Here is a 9,649-nt window from a genome sequence, read left to right as displayed (position 1 = left end):
TCATCCTTCCGTACTCGGACCATGATCGTATTTCTACGGTGGTATTCGGAGTTATATCGGCATAATAATCTGATTTTTAAGTTGCTTCTCTCCAGCGACTCAAGCCTATGTAAAAATCATCGGGGTTAGATGGTGAGCGGTGAGTTCAAATTTGGGGCATATCTTTAGCTTATAAGCAGTTTTGTCAATTGCATACGAAGATGTTTTTGGTGAATTTAAATGGGATTTACCAGCATTTGACAATGACGGGCTTCGTTGACTGATTTTTTGAAAGTATGAAGATGGATTTTATTGAAGTATTTATATAAATAAGTAGATACATATAATTATTTATATTATAAATACTAAATATAAATATTATTTATATAAATATATAATAAAATATGTATTAGTGTTTTGGAAAATGGTGAAAATGTGAAATGTGGGATACAGAAACCATAAATAGCTCGAGAGGATTTTTGGATAGTTTAAAAGATTATTTGAATTTTACTTTATAACTTAGCTTTTTTCAGAAATATTTCCATTCTCAGATAATTTATTTAATGTATTGCAATGCAAGATAAACGAGATTGGTTTCTGTGTAAAAAAATTAGCGTATTTAAAGATATTATTAACAAAAAGAGAGAGATGACTTTGAAAAATGTTCGAATAATATGATGGCAAGAAGTTAAGTTAAGGTTAAAAGGAAACGAATAGGTACGCACTGATAATGTTGGAGATGTCGAATCGTGCTACCGCCAACTATACAATTTACCAGATTTTCGATCAAATATGTCAACGAATGGAAAATAGGTTTTAAGAATTTTGATGACCGAGACTTTCTTTAGCTGTGTAATTTTAATACATTAAAAAAACACATTTTCCTGAAAAACAAACAAAATCTTTGATGCGTCTTTATGGACAATATTTTGACTTGATTTCATTAAGTTCAGAACTAACAGCTTTATATGAGACTGAGGATATTGAGTATTGACACAAAAAATATTGCCAGTGAGTTACTAATATTTTTTCCACCTACCTCTACCGAAACTATACATTTCCTGACCTGATTGTAGGGAGGAAAGGCGTACCTACTTTTCGTCCCTAGGGAGACAAGGTACTTTTACTCCCTAGGGAGTATACCTAGTAGTATGTATACGTTTTATAAAGGATTTTACTTGTTTTCTTTTCCAATTGAATATAATCTGATTAAATAAATGTCACAATATCCACGTTTGTACAAGGAAGTTATAGACAAGTTTTCGAAAAATGGTGGAAGAACTGAATTACATTATAAATAGGTGTTTTTACAATTTTTTTTATAAATTGCTTCCCCTGTTTCAAATTTCACCGCACGCCCCTGAACGTTATTATATATAAAGTTTAGAAACAAGCAATAAATTCTACAGTAGAAAACAAAGAAAAATAAAACTAACAATTTTCGACAAATAGATAACATGAATACGTAGATAGAACAGGAAAATTACAGAACCAGAATTTTTTTTTAATTAAACGTTAAAAAGTTTTTATTAAAATTGTAGGTACTGAGGGAGTATAGAGAATTAATTGAAAAAATATTAACTAATTCGTTCCTTTGCCGTTGCAATAAAAACATATCCAGAATTTTTATCAATAAAAAATATTAAGCCAACAACAAGTATCACCCCCACGTCCATAAATCTCGCCAAATTACCCCCTGCTCAATCCTTTCACACCGTCTGGGAACGACTCTATTTAAACCTACAGGAGAGTCGCAAGAGCCCTAGCCCCTAGCAGACGTTGAACGGCCGTGCTCCTTGTTATGATTAATATCGTCCTGTCAACCGGTGTGTTTATACCATCCACATTCAGCCCTTTCTACTCTATCACGGTTCGGTGCACACGTATCAAAACTCTGCCGACGGGGCGCAAGGAGCGCAGCGCGGAGCACGAGGTGCTAAATCAAACTCGAAAGTGCCCTTTTGGACCCTTAGCGTCTCTTCTCTTCGACGATTGCTCGCTGCCGCTAGGTCGCCGCTCGACGGTGGCGAATCGGTCGAGAGGTGGGAATTTTTTGGGTAAGTGGACCAACCAGTGGCGGCTCGTACCACTTTAAGAAGGTAGTGCCACAACTCGGGCAGCCGCCAAAATTTTTAGTGACGGATTCACGATATTGTCAAAAAAAGGTATACTGACAACAAAAACTAAAAAAAATATGCGCGGATACTTTTATCTTATGTACATATCTTAAGTTTATTGATCTGAGGTGCCAAGCAATTGTCCAACATTGATCAAAACAGTTCCGTAAATTAATTAATAATAAAAACCTCTTAACCTACCACCAGCATTTACTGCTGATAGTGCTTGAAAATTGTTATTACGATTTAGTCTCTATTTACCAATTTATAAAAATAATACTATTTCATTATTCACACACATGCACAAATATTTGTAATGTCACTTTTAAAGTTTACGATATTATATGAAGTTCATTCTTCTATTTTTTGGTTGCAAAGTTTTCAATGACTTTATAATTAAAATTATCAATACAATTTACAAAATGCTTTTCTGCAGATAGCATACCTAAAGCACTAGGTTTCGATGTAAACATCGAAAAACAGCGTTCTGCTTCAGATGTTGATATAGGAATGGTAACTAAAATACTTAAAAGTTTAATAGTTTCTTCAAATGTGCTTTTTGAACCTTCCCTCTACAATAAAACCGATAGCGAAACAGCCCCATAGGTAGTACTTAATTCGTCTCGCTAATACAGTACCTACTTCTAATTCAGTTTTAAACCGAGTTTTGCTTAAAAATTAAAATTGTCTCCATGGTTCATTAAGAAATGATTCGGAGAACTGATGCTTATAAGCAGAAAACTTCTCCGACATAAATAAATTAGAAGCAACTAAATGTCCGGAGAAGGTAGACCTTTGAAATATCTGGTACTTTGAATAATATGAACCTTTAAGTCGTTGTCCAATTCGGCGCTAAAATTGACCAGCTCCTTAAATATGCCTCTATTTTCTGAATTTTCTTTTTCGTCGTGACCTCTTAAAGCTAACTCGAAAGCTCCACAACACCTTATAACATTTGTAGTTTTTTTTTCTAGCGAAAAACCACCAAAAAAATTTTTAAAATACTAATCTTTATTGTCAATTAATAAATTAAACTTAAGAAATAATCAAAATATTATCAAAATACCCACGATCATGATGCACCAAAAGTTTAATTATAAATACAAGAACTTTTTAACAGAAAATATACATGATAAAAGCGACAAACCAGCACGTAAAGAAACTCAAAATAAATAGACCTGGCTTCATACCCTCGTGCCTGGCACAGAGATTCTAATGTTAAGGTATACTAATAGTCCAATATAGCTCTTTCTCTGTCACTTACATATAATGCTCGTAAAATCTTTCTCTCTTTACTCGTGCCAGTACTGACTTCGGCGCGAAGGAGATTCTCCTGTCGAATACTCTCCGCTGTCGGCAGGGATTGTATTGTGCCCATAGTTGCCATATTTTATATAATTTATGAAGATCAAAAGAAATACACACAAAAAAATTAATAGGAATTAAACAGTTTTGAAATTAAAAAATATGTTTATGGATAGTTAGCAAGGTAGTGCCATGGCTCTATGGCACTACCTCACGGGCCGCCACTGGGACCAACTACCGCGAATATATCAACAAAACAAATGTGTCGATACACAGTTGTTACTCTGAGTTACTCTATGTTTATGTTATGTATATTATTCAAGAGGATGGAAGTAACTCTTACTATAAAATGACCGTTTTCTTTTATTATTTTACTGGGCTTGTTCAATTAAAATATTGAAGCACATCTTTGATCTGGAAAAACTTTATTCGGCAAATATCCCATTGTTTCGCCAAAAGATATATGTATATCCTGCTTAAAGCATTCGAATGGCTGTTGCTTGAAGAATTCATTTACGGCATTTTGTAGTTCTTCGTTCGACTGGAAACGACTACCTTTTAACGCCTATTTAGCAGTGGCCCAAAGATGTGAAAATCGCAAGGAAATAAATCGAGGGTAAAAGGTGGATATTTTAATATCCTCCTTTCCTCCCGTTTTACATTTTCTTTCACTGCTTTGACATAAGGCCGAGCATTTTCGTGCAGAAGAGTGACACCATGTGAGAGTTTTCCTGGACTTTTTCGTTAACTTGATGAAGATTGTTCAAATTTTCAATATACAGGTTTGCGTTGATATGCACTCTAGGTTCTGTAAACTATACGAGGGTCCTTCATAATAAAAAAAAATGTTAACATTCAACTTTAACTTCATTTGTGGTGGAGAATTTGCGTGTTTGATGAAACTTCACTGCTTATAATCGACGATTTTCTCTATTCAATCCGTCATCACATTCTTGTCTGTTGAGGCAGTACTCAATGCACCTGGTCGCGACTTATCTTTCGTCTCTTCTCTTCCACTCTTAAATTATCGACACCATTATGAGTAGAATGAATACGCAAAATATGCGTTTCCATTACTGTTTACATTCGCGTACTTTACAATGATTGCACGTCAGGTTACCCTGCTACCACTGGCGAAGCGTCCATGTAACCACTGTTACCATTGGTAACAGTTAAAAATCTTGCAAATAAATATTTTATGACGATGAATAATTCTATTTACCAATATTTTTACCAATAGAAATATATTATTATATTATGTGGTAATAGTACCTAACTCAGTAAATAACCAACTACTCGTAGACACGAAAATATTGGCGAGTTTATGTGACTTAGTTGCACTTTATTATACTCTGTTACCAGACTGATTTCTGGTTACAATGGTTATATACCCACGCTGGCGCTCGGGACCGGCTAGTGACTGAAAATCTTGAAGAAGCGACGGCATAAGCGCGCTGTGTATCAGTAGCGCTGTTACCACATTTAAAATTGGTGACAGTACCTATAACAAATGTGCGTGCAGTTAACCATGGATGAGTGTCGCTTCTTAATCGATCAACTACTTGAAAAGTAAATCTCCTTGTATAATTTTGAAGAAAAAAATGAGATTAAAAATGAACGACCTATTTTAAACAATTTAAAAAAGGAATCAATAAAAGTAGTTTGATATTTTAAATTTAGTTGGTACAGTGAAAATCCTTGGTTATATTATGGTTGCAAAAAAAATATTCTGTATTGTTGGCCATGTCTTCTGGTTTCTACAGAAAAATGGGTGGACCAGGTTCACGATTTAAATAGTGTTAGATTTTTAAAAAGGAGAGATGAGGCCGTTACCTACATGTAAGATGTATACCCAATTTGATTCAGTTTGGCAAAACAAAAATCAAAAGTTCTCTTAACCAAGCTTTTAAAGCAAATATTGCTAAACATAATGAGTTTGTTAAAAAAATCGATAGGTATATCCTTAGCACACTTATAAAAGATACTGTATGTTTTTGGACCAAACAAGAACTAGCGTTTCGTGGTCATTTTGAGTGCGATTACTCTGACAATCGAATCGAGGTAATTACAGGGAATTGTTAACATTAATTGCCAAAAAAGATCAAAAATTTTGTCAACATCTAGAAACATCTATTTTTTCGAGAGTTTCAAGTGATATACAAAATGATATTATTGAAGCTACACTCACCGGCACAAAATTCCGCCACTCAAAATTTTTGATTAAGTTTGACAATTTATAACTTTATTATTTGTGCTCCGATTTTCAAGATTCTTCCACCAGTTTGTAGGTACATGTATTCATATTGTTTGTTATTATTTCGCTAACAAAAAATTTTGCTTGCATGTCATTGTACAGGGGTGAAAAGAAGCGATGTATTTTCTCCTAATTTTAAAAAATTCTGCGGAAAAATGGAATAGCTGATTTTGTTTCATAGTCCTGTCATATTTTCCCGGAGGTATCACCAACATTTTGTTTTTTGAATTATCCGAATTATCCGAATGTCTTTTTTCTTGCAAGAGCTGTACCATTTTTTGTAAATATAAACACTGATTGACTCATACAATTAAGGTTGGATTGATAAGATTAGAATGGCCCGCATGCAGCCCAGATCTCAATCATATTGAGCATTTATGGGATGAATAAAAATCCGAATAAAAATCCGTCATCCTAGGCCTCCAGAAAATTTGGTACAGTTATGGCCATGGTAGAGGAATATCGGGGTATTCCCCAGGCAAGAAAACCACATATTTATTAGATGCTAAACAGATTGCAAGCAGTCGTTGCTGTAAGAGGTGGACATAACCGCTATTGAATTGTTTTGTTGTTAAATTTGTTTTGTTTTGTTAATTTTAGTGCGTTTGATATTTTTAATTAAATAAACCTTCAAAGCAGTGTTTTAATTACAGCTCTTACAAGAAAAGAGATATTCAGATAATTCAAAAAACAAGACCTTAGTGATACCTCCAGGATAATACAAAAGGAGTATGAAACAAAATCAGGCCACCAATTTTTCCACAGAATTTTTTAAAGTTAGGAGAAAAAGCAACGCTTACATTCACCCCCGTATAATGCCATCTAGCAAAAATTTTTTGTTACTGGAATAATAGCAATTGACATCAATACATGTATCTACAAACTCGTGCAAGAATCTTGAAAATCGAAGTACAAATAATAAAGTTATAGATTGTCAAACTTAATCAAAAATTTTGGGTGGCGGAATTGTGTGCAGGTGAGTGTATATATTTAGCCATATCTTCATTTTTTTAAATAAGATTTTTTGCATCTGGTTTTGGTAATACTTCAGAAAAGTCACGCGTCGCCACTGCCTGCTACTCTCTGGGTATCATCATCACGTAGCGCTACAACCCTGGGTGGGTGATGGCTAGTGTTGCCAGGTCCGATTTGTTTTTAATCGGTACATGAGCAAAAACAAATCGGGATTTAGAGTTGTAGATCGGGACAAATAAACAACAATAGCCCACTAAATAACCGTTTTGGAGTGTAATTTTCAGAGTCAACTCCGAATTGCATGAAAATCTGGTTTTAGGTTCTACTTACTGTCTACTTCAAACCATTGGTTGCTTTTACTTGAGGGGTGACAGTTACAGTTGCAAAAACGGTCTTCTCGGGGGCAAAAAAAAACGCGCGTTTAAAGTAAGTCCCAAAATGGATCAACTGACAAACTCTAAAAAAACTTTTGTTCATAATTTTTAAACTCAGTCAATACTTTTCGAGTAATTTTATCGAAAAAAATATTCTTAGCAAAAATGTAGCTTTTAAAAAAGCACTACAACTTCTTATTCGTCAAATTCCAAATCTTTTTAACTTGAAATAACCAAAAAATTAAGCAATTTTGCAAAATTTTTTTAAAGCTTTTTAAAGTGTTTAAAAAAATCTTAATTTTGTTTTATTAAAAGTCTCTAGCATTAAAACTAAGCGTCTTACGCTCAAAATAAAGTTGGCTTCTTTTTTTGATAAAAAAAAATCGTGAAAATCTCTCCCTAAAAAAAAAATCGTGAAAATCTCTCCCTATTTAGCACCGTAAATAAAATTAATCGTTACCGCTTTACCATTTACTTTATATGTGTATTGTTTATACGATCTGTAAGGTTTACCAGTTGGGAGTGCTTAGTTTTGAAAAAAATTGGTTTTATAGTAAAAAAAAAGTTCCTCAAATATTGGAAAATGCCCTTTTTTCAAAATAACTTAAAATATGAGGGATACTAAAAATCTCAAGGAGTAAAAAGTAGGTAGGTTTTTGCTTTTATAAATATGATAGATTCATTTTGTTTTTCTGTTAGACAAAAATTCCTTCAAATATGGCTGTTCATATTTTGCACATTTGTACACTCGTGATTAGTGACTCGTTCAGGCCCTTTCAATCATGTAAAAAATACATAAGTAAAATAAATTGTTTGTAAAGCGGTAATGATTAATTTCATTTGGGGTGCTAAGTAGGGGGAGATTTTCATGATTTTTTTATAAAACAAAGGAGTCAACTTGATTTTGAGCATAACCCTCTTAGTTTTTATGGTAGAAACATTTTTAGAACATAAAAATAAGGCTTTATTAAGTAAAAAAGTTTTAATTGGTTTTTCCCGAAAAGTGCTTCATTTCTTGGTTATTTTACGTTAAAATATGTGATTTGGAATTTGACGAATAGTACGTATTTTTCATGAGCTTCAACTTTGCATTTGCTGGATCTATAGACTTTACCGAGTTCACAATTTTTTTCATTTTTTTATATTATGCTACATTTTTGCTAAGAATATTTTTTCGATCAAATACTTTTTGAGTTATTCGTGAAAATCGCCTGAAAACGTGATTTTTTTGTCGAAAAATAAACATTTTCAATCGTAAATAACCTAAAAGTATTAACTAAGTTAAAATTCTATAGAACTAAAATTGCTTAGAATTAGTCAATTTATCCATCTCCGGACTTATTTTAAACGCGCGGTTTTTCACCCTAAGAAGGGGTGACTGTCACCTCCCGAGTAAAAGCCACCAACGGCACAAGCCGTCCAAATTTTTATGCAATTCGGAGTTGATCCTGAAAATTACACACGGTATCGCCGTATTTCCAGTTCATTTACTGGACTACAGGTGTTTCTATAATCTGTATTTAATCCTACATAATAATAATAACCAGACGAAATTACAAAAAAAAATCTTAGATTACATAAGTAAACTATTTATTTTTTATTAAAATTATATTTTTCATTCGATTTTGCCGCTTTTTGGAGTGCCTTGTTTTTATAACATAGTTATAAAATTCACTGCAAATCCTGCTGAAATTGATTTTCGTGGGTGAAAATCGGGACATTTAGTGTCCCGATCAGGTACAAATCGGTACGCGTCCCCAGACCCCTGAAAATCGGGACGTCCCGCGCAAATCGGGACACCTGGTAACGCTAGTGATGGCTGACTTTTTTAACGCTTAACCAAAACCAACGAATGCTTGAGCAAAGAAGGCTGATGGAGATCTAATAGTTACATCTCACTTCTCGCCTGTCCAGCGCGGTAAAGTTCCAACGAGAAATGGTCCCGCATACTCAGTTAGGAGTAAAACTAATAGAAATAACGTAATTTGTATCTACGGCTTTTCATCTTCCTCGTATTACGAGAGATGTCGCTGTTTTGTGTATCAAAAGCTGGAATCATTGCATCGCGATGATGATGGTTTCCCTTAAATAGGCAGGGTTGTTGATATTTGTTTCAGAGTTGTGACCGCATAGCTTCACTGAGGATGCATACATGCTGAAATGGCTATGGAAGCGTTCAAGTATTACGTAACGCGGTTTTTGAAGATTTTTGACCCCCTCCCCCCCTACGTAACGCACCTTTATGTTGCGTTCACGTATTCTTTTTCATCCTTACTCAGATTTGAGTACCTGAAACTGTCTTTTGGTCCTTTTCCTAGACGAAAAGAGGGTAAATACGTGGCCAAAGTGTCTTTATTTGCTTTCTTCTATATTCTTTGTCTCTTGTGCTTATATATTGTAAAAGCCGGAGATACAGGATGCAGCCAGAAAGCAGTTTCTTAACGAAATGTCTTGGATTTAAAATATTGTTTATTATTTTTATATAAATTATTCTACTAATTGTATAAAAGTAGTAAACTTTGAATCTACAGCTTTGCGCCTTCCTCGTATTACGAGAGATGTCGCTGTTTTGCGTCTCAAAAGGTGGAATCATTGCATCGCGATGGTTTCCCATAAATAGGCGGGGTTGTTGATATTTGTTTCTG

The sequence above is a fragment of the Diabrotica virgifera genome, chromosome 7, assembly GCF_917563875.1.
Source record: "Diabrotica virgifera virgifera chromosome 7, PGI_DIABVI_V3a".
NCBI classification, from domain to species: domain Eukaryota; kingdom Metazoa; phylum Arthropoda; class Insecta; order Coleoptera; family Chrysomelidae; genus Diabrotica; species Diabrotica virgifera.
Note: the sequence above shows the minus strand (reverse complement) of the source record.